The sequence below is a fragment of the Nelumbo nucifera genome, chromosome 5 (genome assembly GCF_055504915.1).
Source record: "Nelumbo nucifera cultivar China Antique chromosome 5, China Antique-T2T, whole genome shotgun sequence".
Classification (NCBI taxonomy): Eukaryota; Viridiplantae; Streptophyta; class Magnoliopsida; order Proteales; family Nelumbonaceae; genus Nelumbo; species Nelumbo nucifera.
Window position 1 is genome coordinate 47,227,005 of NC_142653.1, and position 21,744 is coordinate 47,248,748.

General features: G+C 38.8%; 1 pseudogene; it reads right to left on the reverse strand.

The window, feature by feature from the left end:
* Positions 1–19,186: 19,186 nt before the first annotated feature.
* LOC148791529 (transcription repressor OFP8-like) lies at positions 19,187–20,387 on the reverse strand (annotated as a pseudogene).
* Between the last annotated feature and the right edge of the window lie 1,357 nt (positions 20,388–21,744).

The following is a 21,744-nucleotide window of genomic DNA, read 5'->3' on the forward strand; positions in this document are numbered from 1 at the left end:
CAAATAAGGAGGCAAAGTTTCTTGTTTTCCTTTGATTTTTCTTTTCCTTAACTTTTGATTCCTTTGTTGGACTTTTTTTTGATACTAGCTTCATCTAATTGGTGCAATATTTTCCATATTCTTTGTTAGTAGTAATTTAGAATAACCAAAGTTATAGGTGATGGGGGTGATTTAAGTAGAACCTAAAATCCAACTTTGTTGAGAAATAGATGGAACCAATCAATGTGGTGAATAAACAAAGTTGCCACTTGAATTCATGTGCTCATGTTTGTTACTTGAAATTATACTGCATGGAATCCATCATTTGTCATTGGAGAGTAGACTAGATACAAGCTTAACCCTGCAATACTTAGACATTCAAACGCAAATTCTCATCTTTGCTAGCCTTGAGGTTTCAACCTTGCACCAAGCAATAAAACCCTGTTTTTCATACAATTAATAATGAAGAACTTTATTGTGCATTTGGACAATAATGAAGAACTCATTGTATCTAGGATATAAAAGTTCTTTACTAACAAAACAAATTGTTTAATAAGTGCTCTACTTATTGTTTCAATATTTCTATAATGATTATCAATGGCACGTTGGTACTTAAATGGGGGTATGAAATTTATCAAAATGGCCATATAGCTTTAATGTTACAATATGGGAATAGATCCTATTATTTATCCATATAGGAAGTTTCTTCTTTTGAAATCAACCAACAAAAGAGTACATAATTTTCAAATACCTTGAACTTAGACTAACCATATAAGATGTCTTAGATCATCTTAGTGAGGGAAATCCATTGACAATATCATGTCTTTCAGCAAAGAAGACTACTTAGATATATCACCAACATGATGTTTTGGTGGTACTGGACAAAGTTTTGTGGGTTTAGATAATATGTTCACATTCTCATCTTCTCGTGGTTGAACCCATGGGTGTTTTTCTAACCTCAGTCCTTGTATCCCAATTGCAACCTCTTTCAAAGCTGGTCTTTCTTCACCTTTTACATTGAGGCATCGCTTTGTAATTTCAGCAACCACCAAAAATTCTTTAATATTTTCCTCTTTCAAAAGCCGACTTTCAATTAGTTCAAAGAGACGATTCTCTAGTTGGCCACTTTACGTACTCCATAGATTTAAGCTCTAGTAGTATCTCCCCTCTTTTTGCGTTAAGGGGTGTATAGTTCTTTGTTTGGACTGGCAAAGATCAGGAGCATTGACCTGACGACCTGCTATTGCAACGGAGGGTTTTGCTTCTACGACAAGGATACCTGCTACGCCTACGCGGCAACTTGCTATGTCTTCAGGGCAACCTGCTTCTCTTCATCTATTTGCTATTGCTTTGGCCATCCTGTGATCTTTCCTTTTCTCACTGAGCTCTACTTGAGATTCGATTGCTTCTTCAGCCTTAGTAAACTTGGCCGCTTGGTCGAGGAACTGTTGGGGGTTCAATTCAACCTCTCAACACAACTTGTAGTGTTGAACACCGCGGAGAGCTGAACGGTAGGGTCGAGGTTGGGTATCTATAGGCACTACAGATTAAACCTCTTAATATAGTTCCTAAGTGATTCATCGTCTTATTGGACTACGTATAGGAGGCAAGTTACTGACTTCATCGCCGTTGTAAATAGGACTGCGAACTGATTCTATGTCTTTATTGAACCCAGTGTCAACCCAAAATACCACAACCAAGCTATGCCTCAAAATGTTGTAGGAAACACCATGCACAAACTGGCATCTGTTGCCCTATGAAGCTTTATCAGGGCTTGAAAACTGTCAATGCGATTGACCAAATCTGTAGTACCATCATAAGACTCGAGGCTGAGGGCCTTGAAGTCCTTGGAGTGGGGTGCCTTTGTTAGAAGGATTAGGATGCATCATATGGATGGCCGAACCATGCTAGATGGCTAGGCAAAGTTTCAAAAATTCTCTAGTCCTTTTGGGAATTGAGTTCCCTATGTTTTGAAAAACTACATTTTTCAAGATCGGTCTTGCATTGAACCAGACCAGATTTGACACCAAACAAAGAAGGATAATTGTACCTGATACGGATACCAAAAAAGCAGATTCCAGGGTGGAAGTTCACGCCCAAATCAGTCCTAAAACCAGCCTCCATTGAAAATGGCATAGTGTATAGGTGAAGTTGATTCAACAACACAGTTTTTAACAAACTGCAATCAAGTTCTTAGATCAATTTAGGGAAGGTTAACCTGAAATTCTTTTGAATTTTTCTTGCAAAAATCAAAAGAAAACTAATCTCTATCAGTCCTTGAAAGCCTAAGTCGTGATAGGGTTTCTTGGAAGACAAAAGAGAAGAAGAGTCAACAAGAGAAAGTGGTGTTCTAGTCTAGTTCGCCCTCTTCTTCTTTTATCTCCTTATGGAGCACTCTCCTAATCAAATTAGGAGATTATCCAAATCTAATTTGGATCTGGAATTTATTAAGAGATAAGCCCTATCCTCTTAAAAGGATGGGTGCTCTATACCCATTTCCAAACCTAGATTTGACCCAGAGCATATGGCAACTTAAGTTGTCATGTGACAACTTACTTAATCTTATTAATTATGGGCCTTAGGCCCATTTCCTTCAAAGGCTCATGACCCAAAATGTTGCATGGAAAACTTAGGCATGATTTGTATGACGTGAGACTCCACAATGACCTCACATAAGTCCACATGTGTTCAGCCCAACCTCTATGAAAAGGTTAAGCTGAATTTACTCCTAAACGTAGTAAACCCTTGAGCACATCACTATGGGCTCAATATGGGCCCAACATTTACACCTAAATAATTAATGAATTCATCAATCCTATGAAGATCAGACGATGATGGCCTTAAGTAAGATAAAGTCCACCAGGTAATCAGCCCTGTAATGGTCTCTTACACTTAACTTCTCTGCTCATAATGATCAAACACTGCCCTACAAGGAATGACCTCTCCCTTGGCTACAAGGTTCAGTGTCACACTCTCTACTCGGATGGATCCTAGAAATTAAAATCTTTTGCAAACATTTTTCATAAAACATAATATATATATCATATAAATATATTTTGCAAAACCAAATCTCAAACACATTTAAAATCCACTACCGACAGTTTAGGTTTCCATCAGAGAGAGTGTAATTCCTATCATTCACTTTGTTTGACAAAGGGGTCGATCATATCACTATGATCACCCATTCAAATGAATTCTTAAACTGCCCCAACATACCCTGGTTTTGAACCTTGATGGATCTCACTGATTGGCATATCAAAGACATCCCAATCCAACACCTAGTGCAGTACCATAATCAAGTCTAGGGGTTATGTGTAACTTTCCAGTTTTACCCATCAATTTCCAAGGTCCAAAGCATAATTAGAAAATGGTCCGGGTTTAGTGTTTCATCCAAACATAGATTACATGTCCTTCGGGTCTACTAATAGTAGCTGAGACAAGTTGCCCCAATTTCTTTGGTAGCATATCAGTGTTAACCTTTGCAGGATAAACTTCCTAAGTCTATCCAACAGTTGAGAAGATTTTAAACTAACACGAGTCTCATAAGTTTCCCATTTAAGGGGTAATTACATAGAAATATACCAATATCAACAAATAATGAACTTTTATTCTATTACAATAAATGTATCTATACATCAATCTGATTGGAGCGAAGGGCATACACTATCTAATAGTCGCAAGGATCTCGGGTGCTAATAGCTGCACTCGAGTGACGGTTAGTGTAGTGGAAGTGGCGACCACCTCTTCTTTCTTGTCTTTTTCTTTGCTCGGCACAAAGCGAGTCCTTCTCGGGTTCTACTAGGAGAGTCTGCGATGCCTCCTTCGTGACCCCTTCGTGTCTGTATTGGTGGGTCGGCAACAGAGCTAGCTCGGCTAGTGCCTTCGAATGCTACTAAGTCTCGAACTTCAAGGTTATGGGTGCATTGCTGCCTACTAGCATGGTTTTGATTCTGGTCGCTGGGGTTCTGGTTGATGTTTTCGTTCACCACCGGGGTGGGGAATGTACCAGTGATCTGATACTGATGTGGTTGCTACTGTTGGTAGTGAGGGGCTAATGGCATTGGCACACCGAGGGGGCCATGATGTATTGTATCAACTCATAAAAATGGCAGCCATCGACCCTCCAGAACTGCATCCGTAAATCCATATTGCGGACGTACTATAACAACTCATAAAATGTCAACCATCAATCCCAGTAGGAACCACCGAGGGGGATGCGATGCTTAGCAAGGTGAGGGTATTGCTAATTTGCCCGACTGCAACCATTGGACTTTCAATGCTCATCACAAGCTGATTCTACCCCCCTTGTGTAGTGTCATCTACTAGGACGTTGTTGGCATTATTTTTCGTGTGGCTTGCGTGATTGCAGTGGAGTTGGTGAGAACTTCGGCTTTTAGTCATGGTTCCCACAGACAATGCTAATTTATGATGCGTGATCTGGTGCTCCCTACTCGTAGTATAGCTCAGACGCCGGACTGAGTAGGTCACCTAGATGAACTGCAAGAAAAACAATAAGAGCGACAGGGTGCTTTCCCAATGTAGGCACTCTGATGCTTAAGTTAGTGAAGTACATTTTGGAGATCTAGAAAGCAGGAGAGCTAAGGATGCTTGAGAGCTAAATCGCGAATACCTCTTTTGGTGAATGGGGTGCCTTTATATACATGCGAGATACGTGTGTTTCATGCTGTTTGCTCGAGATCCTCGATGAAGATGTGTTCGTCTCATTCGGAGGTCATTTATGAGTCAAAGTCAGGGTCCGCATGGGGGAGTCATTCCTAAAGAGTGCAGCGTGGGGAAATGGGCCCGTAGAGTATGGAACATGATCCCGGGAAACTAGGAGGCCTGATCCTAGAGGGAGGGCCACGCATGTAGGGGACTGTTCACCACATCATGCAGTTATCGGCTAGGTTGCGGTTAGATCTATGGGACCTCGGCGGGAGGTCTCTCCTTTGCCGAGGTCAACAGGTCGGCCATGACCAGTTCATCAGTATGCCGAGGTGTCGTTGAGGCTCCTTAGCACGTGCAAGGTCCTCTCCTAGTGTTCCAGGGTGGCTCCCAAGTGCATCCGAGGTGATAGGATGTGCCAATGGAGGGTCAAATCCTCCATCATCAGGAAGAATCGGTAGGCTCTGAGTCACGGGATTTGTGGAGAGACAAGGAGAAGGGAGATTCAGTCACATTCGGCGTTGGTGGTTTCTGAAGCAGGGGATTCTCCACTATTAGAGGTGTAAAGTGGGTCGTGTCGTCCTCCCTAGTGGAAATTTTGGGGGTCAGCCCAGCACGGCCCACGGCCTAGGCCCAAAAGGGCTCTTGCCGTGCTGTGCTGGCACGCGGGCCTGGGCCGGGTCGAGCTACAAGTCGTACCGGGCTGGGCCACAGGGCGAGCTTTGGGCCTAGGCTGAACTGGGCTGCACTATTTTCTTTTCATTTTTTTCTATTTCTTTTTTGAAAATTTTGATTTCTTTTCTAAGTAAAATTGTAAAACTAAAATATTTAACTTTCCTATGGACTTTAGGAATTGGGAACTATTTAAAAAATTAGGAAATGAGAATTCTAATTTATTTTACACATAAATGAAAAAAAAATACTTAACCAAATTTAAATAAGAATGATGGAATAACAAATTGGAAGAAAAATAGGAATTTTATTTCATTTAAATTTGAATGCTACAAATTAATGAATTACAAATACAATGATTTGATCATTACATACTTTGATGAATAAAATATAAAAATGGAATAAATTAATAAAATATAAAAAATAAAATATGGTTACAAATTGAAAATACAAAATTAAATTGTTAAAAAATTAAAAAAGTAAATTAAATAAAATTAAAAAAATTACAATAATTTGAAAATATGAAAAATTCTATACAAGTAGTCAAAATTCATGAATCATCATTCAAGACTTTCATTGTTCATGCAGCTTCTTTGTCCGATGTTGTATCATGCCCTCCCTTGTCTTGTAATATATCTTCTGCATCTAGCCAATCCTTGAAGCAAATGCACATCTCTATGCTTTCATTGTTCATGCAGCTTCTTTTGTCATCCAGCACCCTAGTACCTGCACTAAAACAAGACTCTGATGGAACTATAGATACCGGAAGGGTTAGTAGATCACGTGCCATGGTGGCGAGAACCGAATAATTTTTCGAGTGTTCACTCTACCAGGCTAAAATATCAAAATTATTTGATACTTCATCTAAATTAGAAAAATTTGCTTGTAAATAAAAATTAAGTTCAGTAAATGAACTTGTGGAACTAGTAGATTTCTGCCTTCTACTTCTTAAATAAAAAAGTTTTTCTCTTCTACTACTGTTGTAGGAACATTTTCTACAACTTCAGATTCATACAAACTGTACATTTCAAATAATAAATTTCTAATTTCTTCTTTTTTATTTCCTATATCAATATTCATATTTTCACAATATGTTTCAAGTAAAATATCTAAACCATCTTTCCTAATCCTAGGGTCTAATATTGTGGCTAAACAATAAAGGGGAGAAATGTTCTCCCAATATAATTTTTAAATTTATTTTTCATAATTTTAACAATACATTGAAATTATGGATTATTTCTATATTTAGCAAAAAATCACTAATTACCATTAATTGATATGGTAAATTACAACAAGTTGGATAATAAATTCAAGATAATTCATTTGTTGCATTATAAAAATGTTTTAAAAAATCTCTTATACAGACTGTCATTTCCCAGTCTTCCTCAAATATCATATCATTAGACATTTTAAAATTATGAAAATCAGAAAGAATTTGTTTATGAGATATACAACTTTCTAACGTAGCATAGGTAGAATTCCACTTATGCTTTACATCTAATATAAAATGTTTATATTTTAAACTATAATTTTGGCATAAATATTTAAATTCTTGTTTTCTTGCTCCTGAACTTTTTATATATATAATACAATTTCTAATTTTTGAAATATAATTTGAAATAATATTCAAGGCATCTTGAAATCATAAATTTAAGATGTAACATGCACATCTAATATGAAATAATTTATTATTTAAGCTTGGTTTTAATTGAAATTTTAAAATATTTATTGCAGAATCATTATTGCTAGCATTATTAAAATGAATATCCATAAGCATGCAAAGTACTTAAAATACTTGCAGCAATAGCTGGGCCACTATGTGGCCATTCAAGCCTAATAAAACTTAAAATTATTTTATTCAAAAGCCAATTTTCATCAATGAAATGGCCTGTAACACAAATATAACTAATATTAAATTAGGATGTACAAATATACGAAGTAATTGCAACTTTAGAATTAAAATTTGCTAACAAAGAAATTAACTTTTGTTTATATGAATAAAAAATTTTTAAAGCATCGGTTCTTATAGTATCCCTATAAACTTTTTTATATTGTGGGTTTACAGAACTACGCAACCATTTTTCTAGCTTGTGAATATCTAAAAGTACCAAAGTAGTCCCCCTCCCTATCTATGTTTGGGTTGTTTGTCTCCCTTCATCTTCCTCTTGATCATGTTTGAGTAGATGTCTACTCAAATGACCCGTACCACTCTTGCTACAATAACTAAAATATTTCCTACTTTTTTGGCAAACAACCCTTTTACCTTTCCCATCAATATCCTCTACATTGAAAACTTTCCAAACTAGTCTACTCAGCTTAGAAACCCTCCTTTTTCCCCTAGTATCAGTACTACTAGGGGTGAAAGTTCCACTTCCATCAACATCAATCGCATTAGTGCTAACACTATCGTGATGCAATTGAATGTTATCCATGGTGAACATGTTGGGGAATCGGTTTTCAGAAGAGCTGGTCATTTTTTTTTAATTTTAAAAAGGTAAAAATTAATCTAATTCGACTTATCCAAATTACCAGTTCAAAATCTCAACTTGATTTTAACGGTTGAAGCCTTTCAACGTCCAAGCCTCCCGAATTGAGATACTTGAGCTGGTTAAGCAAGCCTTCTTCTTGTTGAGAGTTGAAACTTTGATAAAGTTGAAACTTGAGAATTGGAGAATGCAGAATCAAATAATTAGTTAATTAGAATTTCTTAGATTGCAGATAATTGAAAATCTATGAGTTTGAGAGAGAGAGAGAGGATATTCAGAGAATTGTTAAATTGGTGTGATGAGAATGGTGGAGGATAGGGCTATTTATAGCAATTGAACATAATTCAATTGCCCAAAATACCCAAAAAACTGTCTATTATTTAGTTGTTGGGAGGGGTATTTTGGTCATTGTAAAGTTACTTATAACTTTACTTAAAATGACCCATAAACTAGTTGTTATATAGCTATTGGGGGGGTATTTATGTCATTTTTTCACCACCACCATAAGCAAAATACACAAATACTGCCCTAATATGGCTGTTTATAACTGTTGGGGGGTATTTCTATAAACCCCCAAAAAAAAGCTGAAACTAGCCATTGTGACCCTTTGGGTGGGGGGGTTGGGGGGGGGGGGGGCAATGGTTATATTCTCGAGCGGGCCGAGCACGGTCCACTATGGGCCTAGCGGGCCGTGCCGACACGTGCGCCGTGGGTGACACAGCACGTGCTGTCGTGCAGTGTTGTACTGGCCCATAGGCCTCGAATCCCTAGCCCAGCATGACACAAACCTCTATGCCAGGCCTGGCACGGCCTGTGGGCCTTCATGTTGGGTCGGGCCGGGCCGATCTAAAATCGTGCCAGGCCGGGCCGTGTCCATGGCATCGTGTTAGCCGTGCCTGGTGGGAGTCCAGACATGTGGGAGTCCCACCTCTATCCACAATGCCAATCAATGTTGGCCTGTGGGAGTCCAGACATTTTACTAGCGTTAGCCGAAAGTATGCTAGATCCGGTGTCGTGTCGGACTGAACACCAGAGAACATTGACTCCAATTTCCTCTTCTCAACGTTTGCACCACTAGGCAGGCTTTTCGATTTTCAAACCACTGGTTTGTTTGGTGGGCGGGGAAGATTTAGGAGGGCTGCATTTCCGATTTGGGGTCTGGGTCAACCCTTACGTGTCAACCCAATCTCTTTCACTCTCCTAGCTAATAGCCATGAACCTGGGATGGGCTTACATTGGGTTGGTTTAAAGCCCAATCCGTCGGTGACATCTCAATGTCTAGTCCCCTTGAAATCTATTTGGCAGAGGTTTGAGATGATCATGTGTCCTCTATGTGGTCGCAATGGGAACTTGAATCTCCAAGACTCGTTAACCATTAATGAAGACCATAGTATGTTCATTCTTGATAGTGTCGGGAAGAAACCAAGTTTATTCAACTAGCACAATTCCAAGCAAGATATCAACCAAAAACAATCATAAGCCAAGCAAAGAGAGACATACGATATTTAACGTGGAAAACCCCTCCAATGTGAAGGGTAAAAACCACAGGGCCAAGGAGACCCAACCAAAATCTCCACTACTAACTTCAGGTAACAATTACATCAACTCAATCACCACAATATGCTCACAAATTTAGAGCAAATACAAATTGTCAAACATACACTCGAGAATACCAAAAGCTGTGAAAGGAATAGTCAGAAAAACTCACAAACGTGGCTACAGTTCGAGCCACAAAATGGAGACCTACAGTACTCCAAATCAGATCTCCACCATTCAGATCGTATGTCTATGAGTTCCGAACACGCCCACCACATTTCAGCCAAATCGGACCACAAATGACCTTTGATCAGAGTGATTGATGAAGACTGCTGTGAGATGTTTTCTTTTCCCGACCTGCTGCGAGTTGCTTCTGTTCGACCTCAAATAACCGGCGATTCAGAACTCCGATCAAAGACCCAACCATTCAAAATGAGGCACGATGAGTTCGCCACCTACTTTCCAAATTGCAGCTCGATCGGACGGTGGATCGGAAAGTTCCAGCCATTTGACGAACTCTGCACATTGAGAAATCTGCACAATATTTCGATTTATCTCTTTTGCTCTCTCTCTTCAACACACCGCACGCAAATCTGATGTAACCCTAGTTTTTTATTTTTTTCTTTTGAAGACAAAAAGACAGTGGGCTGAAGGAGAATGGGCTGTAACATGGATCAATATCCCATAATGGGCTGGACCCAACAATTCTCCCCCTCCAGCCCATGAGAGAAGGGAGACACTTAAAAAAAGGCAACTATGCAAATTTAAGGCCGGATGCTCCGGCACACAGTTCAAGCTTCTCTCGAGGCACCACTTTTGTCATCATGTCAACAGCATTTTTGTCAGTGTGAATCTTTTCAAGTTCAGTCAACTTGGAGTTTAAAACATCTCGAATCCAATGACTGTCACAATGTAGTATGTACCAAGATGAATGGAGTTCAAAACATCTCGAATTTTTGTCAGAGTGAAATGTCGGATTCTTACCAAGTTCTTGCATGAATTTCTTCATCCAAAGAAGCTCTTTACAAGATTCAGTAATAGCAATAAACTCTGCCTCGGTGGTGGATAATGCAAAACACTTTTGCAATCTAGATTGCCACGCCACAGCTCCCCCTGCAAAAGTAATCAAATAGCCTGATGTAGATTTACTTGAGTCCAAATCTCCGGCCATGTTTGAGTCTGTATTACCAACAAGCACAAGTTTTTCAGATCCAAAACAAAGCTTCAAACCACTAGTACCACAGAGATATCTCATAATCCATTTCACAGCAATCTAATGCTCTCTACCTGGATTAGCCAGAAATCTACTAACCACACCAATTGCATGAGCCAAATCTGGCATCGTGCAAACCATAGCATACATTAAGTTTCCAAGTGCAGATGCATAAGGAACACTTTGCATGCCTCTCTTTTCTTCATCACTAAAGGGAGGCTGTCCATTACATAACTTAAAGTGTGCAGAAAGAGGCGTACCTACTGCTTTAGCATTTTCCATGTGAAAACGCTGGAGTACCTTTTCAATGTACTTTTCTTGAGACAGCCACAACTTTTTATCTTTCCTATCACATGAATTTCTCATGCCAAGAATCTGCTTTGCAGGCCCTAAGTCTTTCATTGCAAAAGACTTGCTCAATTCATGCTTTAACTTGTCAATTTTAGAAGCACTGTGACCAACAATGAGCATATCATCAACATACAACAACAAAATAATGAAATCATTATCAGAGAATTTCTAAACAAATACACAATGGTCAGAAATAGTCTCCCTGTAGCCTTGTTGAATCATGACAAATTTGAACTTCTTGTACCATTGTCTAGGTGCCTGCTTGAGACCATACAAGCTCTTCTTCAATCTGCAAACAAAATTCTCCTTTCCTTTAACTACAAAACCCTAAGGCTGCTCCATATAAATTTCTTCCTCCAAGTCACCGTGGAGAAAGGCCGTCTTCACATTCACCTGCTCAACTTCCAAATCAAGACTAGCAGCTAAACTCAACACAATCCTGATAGATGACATTTTCACAACAGGTGAGAAAATTTCTTTAAAATCAATACCTTTCTTTTGAATGAAGCCCTTGACAACCAATCTAGCTTTAAATCGTGGTTGTTCAGTGTTTTCCTCTATCTTCAACCTGTAAACCCACTGATTCTTTAAAGCTCGTTTTCCCTTAGGCAACTCTACCAATTCAAAGGTGTTGTTGTCATACAAAGACTTCATCTAATCTTTCATAGCATTGAGCCACTCATTTTTGTTCTCACTTTCAATAGCCTCATCATAGCATTCGGGTTCCCCACAATCAGTCAAAAGAATATGTTGGTCAGAAGGATACCTGGTGGAAGGTTGTCGGGCTCTAGTAGACCTCCGAAGTGAAACATCAGATGGAATAGTAGAAGCCTGGTGTTGTTCAACTGCATCATCATCTAAGGAAACATCAAAATCCTCTATGCCATGTTGATCATCAGCTTCCACATCATTCTCAATCACATCTGTCACATGTGTCAAAGGAATTGGGTCAACATTAGTCAAATCACCATTGCTTTGAGAGGTACTTGCATTCTTTGCCTTATCAATGTCTTCAATGGTTTGGTCCTCCATGAAGACCACATCTCTGCTTCTAACAAGTTTCTTTTCAACTAGATCATAAATCCTGTAGCCAAACTCATCTTGACCATACCCAATAAAGATGCATGACGGGTTTGTCGAAGCCCTCAAAATTAGTACTAGTCCTACAATAAAATATTTGTAGTAAAAGTGGTGTTAGGTCGAATCCCACAGGGAGCAAATCAGTAATCTCTTAGCCGAATGGATACTATAATTGAGTGGGGAAATTTAATAACTAAAACTAAAAGAATAAGAAAGCACTTAAAAAAACAAGAGAAAATCAGCCTTACCGAATTCTGGTTCAAGGGTTCGGATTAAATCGTTGGCCATCGATCCTAGGTAAATTTCAGCATTCTTGTAATTAAAGCATTTAACCTTAGATTTATTAGGATAGCCATAATAAACCTTGTGTTTTCCTAATTCAATTGACCAAACCCAGCATTCGATCAACACTTATCACCACTCAACTGGGTACAATAGCGTTTCATGTTAAACAGTGATAGCATTAAGATTTGTGAAAACAATTAAACCAAAATAACAATAATTGAGATAGCTGCAATTACTGAATCTTGTTCCATCGATTCCTTTAGGTTGAACCATGTTAAAACATTGGTCAAAGGCTGTCACGAACAATTGACCCAAAAAGATATCAACCTAATTGCTACTTGTACCATTATTCATGACAATTATGGATCACCGAAATCATGGATAACAGTAGGAAAATCAACATGAATTCAGTTTGTCAAACTAATTAACATCAACATCCAATAAAAATATGCACAAGAATCAATGAATACTTGAATTAGAAAGTAAGAAAATAAATTATCTACAGAACCTCACAATGACACAATCGGGCCTCATCCCTTGAACCAGAAAAAGAAGTTTAGCTACTCATGATCTGTGCAATCTCCATGCTTTTCTTCTCCATAGCCGAACTGCCTTCTTGAGCTTCTTGGTCTTCTTGATGATCTCTTGGATCTGAGAGTGAGTGATGCTAGAGCTAGTTCGCCCCCCTTTTTATACAGCCAAAGGAGAGGGCTGTTTTCCAACTCCTTCTAGGAGATCATCTTATCTTTAGGGAGTCTTGATCTTCTTTGAACTAATCCTATCCTTTCTCTTATCTAATGATCTAATCTCAATCTTCTTATCTCTCTAGGATTACATTCAAGACTTTAGATCTGATAAGACTCTATATTTAGATATTACATTCGATATTTGGACTCTTGACTCTTGAATTCGAGTTGGGCTACTTCAAGGTATTTCTGCGAGTTGGGCTTAAGTTGTGAAATGGGCCTGGCTATGAACTTGCTCCGAATTCGGGCTCGTTTCCGTACTCAATGCGGGCTGAATATGTCAAAACCCAAAACATAAAAGTTGTGGGCCTTCCTTTCATCTTTCTAATGCTTCTTGAATTGTCCAATTCGGAGTCCGGAATTGAGAGATAGGCCCAGATTACTGACTGTCACTAAAATTGTGCAAAATCACCCGATTTGCCCTGTTTTCTTCTAATTGCCTTCTTTATTGCCCTAAATCAAAATACAAGAGTAATGAGTTCATTTAAGTGCTAAAGTGATGTAAAAAGATGAAAATTAGGGGACAAAAATAGGGTTCTTTTCAGTCTCATCAATGCACTGTCTTGTTTTGATATCTAACTTAGACCTCTAATCTTTTGGCACATGTACAAAAGCCTTGCATCCAAATACACGCAAGTGATCATAAGAAACATTCTTTCCATACCAAACTCTGCCAGGAACATCACCCTGCAATGCAATAGTAGAAGACAAATTAATAACATGCACAACAGTGAGTAATGCCTCACCCCAAAATGATCCGGGTAATTTTGGCTCTGAAAATAAGCATCTGACTATTTCCATTAGTGTTCTATTCATCATTTCTACAAGACCATTCAGTTAAGGAGTCTTAAGGGGTGTTTTTTGATGTCTAATGCCTTGCTGTCTACAATACACATCAAATGGACCACAATATTCACCACCATTATCGGTGGGAATGCATTTAAGTTTCATTCTTGTTTCTTGTTCAACTGAAGCCTGAAAAACTTTAAACACATCAAACACCTGATCTTTGGATTTCAAAACATAAACCCAAAGTTTTCTTGAATAGTCATCAATAAAAGTTACAAAATAAAGTGCACCACCATGTGTCTTTACCTTTAATAGACCATAAACATCTGAGTGTAATAATTCAAGAAACCTACTTTTTCTAGACGGAGGATGATTCTGAAAGAAACCCTTTTTTGTTTCCTAGTCAAGCAGTGAGCACATCTTTTCAGCGCCGCACCTTTCAAACCCGACAAAACATTTTTCTTGGCCAAACAATCAAGCCCTTTTTCACTTATGTGAGTAAGCCTCTTGTGCCATAATTCTGATAAACTGTCACCATTAACTGCATTCACAGAATTTGCAAAGATAGAAGCATTTATCAAATATAAGTTAGAAACTTTGTTACTCGGGCCACAACCAGATTTCCTTTCTTGAGTTTTCATTCTCCATTGCCAAAGAAGTTACAGTAACCATCATCATCAAACTTTCCTGCAAAAATCAAGTGTAAGCGAACACTAGGAGCATGCTTAACATCATTCAGTACCAACTTTGTTTTGTTATTGGTCTCTAGGCAAATGTTTCCAATGCCTACTACCGTTACAACTGCACCATTCCCCATCTTTAAAACCCCAAAGTCTCATGAAGAATAAGATGTGAAAAAATCTTTTGTTGAAGTCACATGAAATGAGGCACCACTATCAATCACCCAACTTGTCTCATGACAAGCAACATTTATCAAGTTATCATCATAAACAAGAACAAGATCATCATTAGTGGCAGTAACAACATGATCATTATTTTCATGTTCATTTTTCCCTTGCTTATTATTAGCACTCTTATTTTCACTTTTCCACTTGTAACAATATTTTTTTATATGCCCCATATTTCCACAATAATGGAACTCAAGATTTGTGTCTTGATCTTGACTTGCTTCTATTTTTATTTTTACCCCTTTCAATTTTATGTTTGCTTCTCCCCCTATTTTCTGTGACAAGAACCTCAGGATGTGTAGATGAAGCTTGAGACCTTGTTCTCATCTCTTCATTCAAAACACTACTTTTAACATGTTCCAAAGTCACATTACCATCAGAGATAGAATTAACAAGTGAAACACGAAAAGTTTCCCAAGAATCTGGTAAAGTGGCAACCAACAAGAGACCCAAAATCTCATTATCGAATTTTATGCCCATACCTGACAATTGATCAATCACTCATTGAAATTCATTCAAATAATCAGCCATGGAGTTTCCTTCCTTATATTTGAGCTGCATCATTTTCTTAAGCAAAAACAACTTATTATTGCCAGTCTTAGAGGCATATAAATTCTCAAGTTTATTCCACGATGATTTTGCATGTGTCTCATGTTGAATATGATTATACACATTTTCATCAACAAAATGACGAATAAATCCACATACTTGTTCATGCTCAAATGTCCATTCTTCATCACTTTTGGATTTAGGCTTTTCAGAAGCAAATACAGGCAAATGCAAACTTTTAACAAACAAAAGATCCTTCATCTTGCTCTTCCACAAATGATAATTTGTGCCATTCAATCAACCAAGCTCTGATACCACTTTGTCGGGAAGAAACCAAGTTTATCCACAAACTATTTCTCTTTCAAAAATAAAAACTTGTAGATATTCAATTAGCACAATTCCAAGCAAGATATCAACCAAAAACAATCATAAGCCAAGCAAAGAGAGACACACGATATTTAATGTGGAAAACCCCTCCAATGTAAAGGGTAAAAACCACGGGGCCAAGGAGACCCAACCAAAATCTCCACTAATAACTTGAGGTAACAATTACAGCAACTCAATCACCACAATATGCTCACAAATTTAGAGCAAATAAAGATTCTCAAACATACACACGAGAATACCAAAAGTTGTGAAAGGAACAGTCAGAAAAACTCACAAACGCAGCTATTGTTTAGGCCACAAAATGGAGACCTCCATTGCTCCAAATCAGATCTCCACCGTTCAGATCGTAGGTCCGTGAGTTCCGAACAAACATACCAAATTTCAGCCAAATCGGACTACAAATGACCCTTGATCAGAGTGATTGATGAAGACTGCTGTGAGATGTTTTCTTTTCCCGACCAGTTGCGAGTTGCTTTTGTTCGACCTCAAATAACCGGCGGTTCAGAGCTCCGATCAAAGATCCAACCGTTCAGATTGAGGAAAAATGAGTCCACCTACTGTCCAAATTTCAGCTCGATCGGGCGGTGGATCGGAAAGTTCCGGCCATTTGATGAACTCTGCGCACTGAGAAATCTGCACAGTATTTCGATTTCTCTCTTTTGCTCTCTCTTTAACACGTCGCGCACAAATCTGATGTAACCCTAGTTTTTTTTTTTTTCTTTTGAAGACAAAAAGATAGTGGACTGAAGGAGAATGGGCTGTAACATGGATCAATATCCCATAATGGGATGGACCCAACAGATAGCCTGAACGATAGGTCGTCAGTTTTGGCATCTTCTTCGACCCGAGGCAAGCCCAACACTGTTGGGAACCCGGTTAGTGAGCCCACATCTGACCAACAAGTGGAAGAAGATCACCTGATATAAAAGGCTGTTTTAGATCAAGTGGATAAAGCTATTTGTTTTAAGAAATTACTTGGAGTGTCTTATTGAGTGGAACATGAACCTCTTGTTCGGGATTGATTTAATGCTATGTTTTCTTGAGGAAGTGAAGGCCAACATACCTCAAGATGACCTTGGTTCTGAATCGGTTGTAGTAAAGGGGACAGAAAGCTCGTGGTCAGGTTTTTCCTCGGATCACTCGAAGTTTCCATTCAGGAGTAGAAAGTCCAAGTGGTTGATGGGTTGTTATGATTTTCTGATCACTGATTCTTCTTCCCGTGGGCATGAAGCACTACGGGGAGGGGTAGAAGACGTAGAGGCAGAAGAAACTCAAATTGCTAGTGCACTTATCTGCCTACCTCCCCGTGTTTCTTGGGTGCACTGTGGGACATTACAATTTTGGTTGGTTGAGGTCTAGTGGTTAGGTTTTTCTTCTGAGTTATCTGTTTTTGTGTGGTGTCTGCCTCTCTGGCCCTGCTATGTTATGAATGGGCTGATTTTGGTTTTAGGGTCTGCTTGTTTGCTTATCTTTCTTGTATACTGCTTGTATACTTCCTTAATGGTGCCTCCATGGTGTATTTATTTCAAGCATGGGAGGCCCCCATGGGGACCTCACATAAGTGGGCATGATGCAACATGGTTGGCATCTCTTGCATTGCTTGTGTTCTCTTATTGGCCCTTTTCAGATGTTGATTCATGTTGATGGTTGCTTCCATTCTTAGTGAGGCCTTTGGGTGTTTCTTTTGTTGTTCAACAAAATTACCTTATTTAATACAAACACCCAGTTGTTCTGTTGTCAAAATGTCTAATAACATATTAGGTTTGGTCCAATTCAATGTTTTTTTTAAACATTCAGCCTCACACTTTAGGTTACAACCTGAACAACTGAAACCCATAATGACAACCTTGTTAGGATAAACTCTTCAAGTCTGTCAATTGGTTGTGATTATTTAAGTCAATATTATAATAACTATGTGATCTCATATATAATAATAATATGAACTAAGAGGAATTTAACAAGACAACCTAATGACACATGAAATACATATTCATTTTATTCATAACAAATATATATACAATACATAAATTAGATCTAAGAGCATACATTGTCTAACAATAGGTTCAATTCAATTATAGGGATGGAGAAGAGAAAAGGCATTGGGCGAAAAAATAAAAAATAGCGCACCTATTTTTATTTGGATAAAGAAGAGAAGGTTCAAGTCCAATACAACTACACTATTTATAAAAGGGGAAAGTTTATGATGCAGAAAGGATATGGTATGAGAAGAGTTTTGACCAATCAAAATCTATCCATGAATTTTGATAAATAATAACAGATTGGCTACCACACTTATGATTCCAGTTGACTGATCAAAAGTTTTTCAGATACCATATCCAAAGTTGAACCCTTATAAAAGACTGCTGCCCAATTTTTATCTTTATGTCTTCTTGGTAGTAGTTTAGTTTAGACTGCTAACTTAGTTTTTTCTATGGTGGTACTCTTAAAGAGCATTGGCTGATCAAAAGTCTAAACTGTCTTAGCAGCCCAATTTTCTTGTAGTGTTATGTGTTGAGATATGATTGGATTTGAAGGTAAAATCGTCTAAGTCCAAACGCAATAGATTTGGAGTGTATCTCCTCTTATTATCTATATAATCTTTCCTTCCCTTCACCATAAAGCACACTACCACTGTCCTCCCCCTCCATGTAAACCCTAAAATTGCATTCTACCATCACCCTCCAATTCTTAATTTCAACAAATAATAATAATAATAAGGGTAAAATACAAAATTCTTCCTTGAAGTTTCTGACAATCATAAAAACCTTTCCTATAATTTTACTATAGTAAAAACCTCCCTTGAACTTTTAACAAAATTGACGAAAACCTCCCTTCCGTTGCTGACTCAGACTGAAAACATTTACCTATGCATAATTTTTTTTCAAAATACCCATTTTACCCTTTATGGGTACTGAAATAACTAACAGATGAAGAAAGGTGGCAGAGTGTTTCTTCTTGGTCTGTACGAGAGAGTGATGGAGTTGGATTTGAGATTGGGAGACGCCTCCAGTGCCTTCGCTTTTGCGGACAAGAGTCATAAGGTTAGCGCCAAAGCTCTAGGGTTTTGCATGGGCTTAGGTGTTGGGATTGTTAACAGTAGAGAGGACAAGAAACTAGAAGCTGATGAACGGGATTCTGCTTTAAGGGATGCAGATGAAATCGAAGAGGAGAAACAGGATTCTACTGATCCGGCTGTTCAGCTTGATCTTCTCCCTCCTGGCCCCATCCCTCATAACCCGCCTTCTTCTTCGCAGCTATGCTTTCCATGGCCAACTAAAAGTGGAATACCCAATGCGGCCAAGCGTCCATTGATATCTCCACTTTTGTTTTGTTATATTTGTTCCGTTAGGTGTCTTCATGTATTATTCTCCCTCCTGTTAGCTTCTCGTCTGCTTTGTCTTTTTTCTTTAACTGATCACCATTAGATAAGGAGGAACAGAAAGCAAGGAAACAAACAATGAAAATGAAGTATGAAGAAGAACCCATCAAAGGTTTGAGAGGAAAAAACTGAAAGAGTACCATTAACATAGTCAATAACAATTAGAGTTTCAAAAGTTAACAGCAAAAATGAGAAATTTCAGCTCGACGATCACTTTGTGATGATGAATGGAGTTCAATGACAGAAAGCACTACAGAAGCTGCTCGAGATCCTTGGCTGCAAATATCTGCTTTTCGATGATCATCTACACCATTGATGTCCTGAAATCACTGTAAGGATCATTGGAGTGCTTCACTACTGCGAAACTTTCCTGCACTTTCCCCATACTAGAAAACGTACAACATCCCATATCAGAATTCTTTCTCACTGCTCTTCTCCGTTCAAATTTGGCTTCTAATCTCCGGCGAGAACTCTTCTTGTTTAGGTGACGAGACTCCGAGGAATCAGAAGAGAAGCTCCTCGAGGAGAAAAACGTCTCTGTCTCGTCGTGTAATTCGTCTTCACTGCTGAACCACCCACCACCATTAATTTTTGTAGACGAGGAGCTGAGATGGTAGAAACTCTCTTTCTTCTTGTACTTCCTGTGGGTCTTCCGAGTCTTCTTCGACCTTTTCTTTCTCTCATTTGGTTGAAATTCCTCAAAACTATAGAATGAACTTAGAGGCAAAACGGGTGACGCAGGACATGTTCTTCCTCCCATATCACTCGACACGAAACATGGGCCATGTTCTGATACCTTCGACTTCTGTAACACCTCCTTTGGAGCGATTGTGACACTCTCGTTCCACACCACCTCCATTGTTTCCGACCATCTGGGTCTACACATAGATGGAAAAATTTGAACCTTAGGAGACGAAGGCTCAAGCAGATGGAAGTCTCGGCTGTTTTGAACTACGAAAATCGGTTTTTCGATAACATCTGATATGTTTCGAGGCTTTCAAGATCCAAATGAAGAACGAAACATGCGAGAAATTCGCATCTTGAGTCGAGCCTCCATCGAGAGACAGACAGACAGACAATTTGAGAGAGTAGAAGGCTAGTCTTCTTTGAATGAAAATATATACAGGAAAGGAGCGGGAGATTGAACTCGACTGAAGGAGATCAGAGCTCTCCTTTGAGATTTTAAAAAGTCTGATACCTTTTCTTCTATTTTCGTTTGGCATGCGTCCGATGACCGGTGTAGGTGCATCGTGAGGAAGATGAACAATGTTCGGAAGGGAGGTATTTGTTGAATTTTATAAAAATATAGGGAGGTATTCACTAAAGTGAAACTATAGGGAGATTTTATGATTGTCAGAAATTTTAAGGAAGGTTTTTATATTTTATCCTAATAATAATAATAATAATAAAAATAAAAAAAATAATAATAATAATAATAATAGATACATAAAAAAAATTAACACAAACATTTCAGCATGATCAAAAAGAAGTTGTAGGAAGTGATGTGTAAGGTCTAATCAACCTTAGGCTTTCATTTTTTTTATTTTGTATATTTTATGTTTTTTTCGGGGGTGGGGGTGGTACGAACCTTAGGCTTTCTTAGTATTCTTCAAAGATATATTAACAAGGCTTTCTTCTTTTCCTTTTATTTGTCTTAAGTTTTGGATTCTTTTTTTTTTAGCATTTCTTGGTTCAATCTTCTACCTTTTTTATTTTTCAAATTAATTTAGAATAAGCAAAGGGTTGAGTGATGGGAATGATTTGATCAAATCCAACTACCTTGTATATGAAGCACAAATTATCTGTTCTAGGACATTTTGTTCTCACGCTTGTCAGCATGAAATTATGCCATATTGGACCAATTAATGGTCCGTTTTGTCATTGGAGCTCTGAGGGTTACGTATTGATGACTTCAAGTGCAACATGCATCAATAGGTGGGAGAAAATTGTTTTCAGCATAATACTGAAACAAATAATTATATATCATATATTATTGCATTCATGAAAATAATTTCCCACGGTTTATGTTAAAAAGATCCATAACAAATGAAATTGAATATGCAGAAAATGCATTTAAAAGGCTTGGAAGAAAATTGAATGGGATAAGCACATTACCCAGGATGACCTTAATCACAGGAAAAGCTTTACTCTCTGGTTGGCAACCTTGTCCGCCTTCTCTACCATCACCACGGCTGCCCTTTGGACAGGAGCAATAGTACGACCCGATTGTATTAGTGCAATGGCCTATACATGGATTATTATTTGGATCTTCACACTCATTTATGTCTACAAGAAGAACGACAATAAGCAGAGCATTAGATCAAAAGTTATAAATGCTATAGATTTTGATGAGGGCAGATTTGGCCCTCTAGTGAAATTGTGACACGTGGCACCTCGTGACAACTAGGCAAACACCCAGGCAGCAACTTACCAAGTTGGTGTCCCACCCGGGCACCGGTCTGGCAGGCCTGGCGCGACCTGCACGCGGCCTACAGGAGGCTTGCACGCTGCCTATAGGCGGCCTGCGTGCAACCTGGCGCGGCCTGCGCGACCTGCGCGCGACCTGGCGCGGCCTGCGCGCGTTCTGGCGCGGCCTGGCGCGGCCTGCGCGCGGCCTGCGCACAGCCTGCGTGGCCTGGCGCGGCCTGGCGCGACCTGGCGCGGCCTGTGCGCGGCCAGCATGACCTGGCCAGATCAGCCTGGCGCATGATCCGACCTG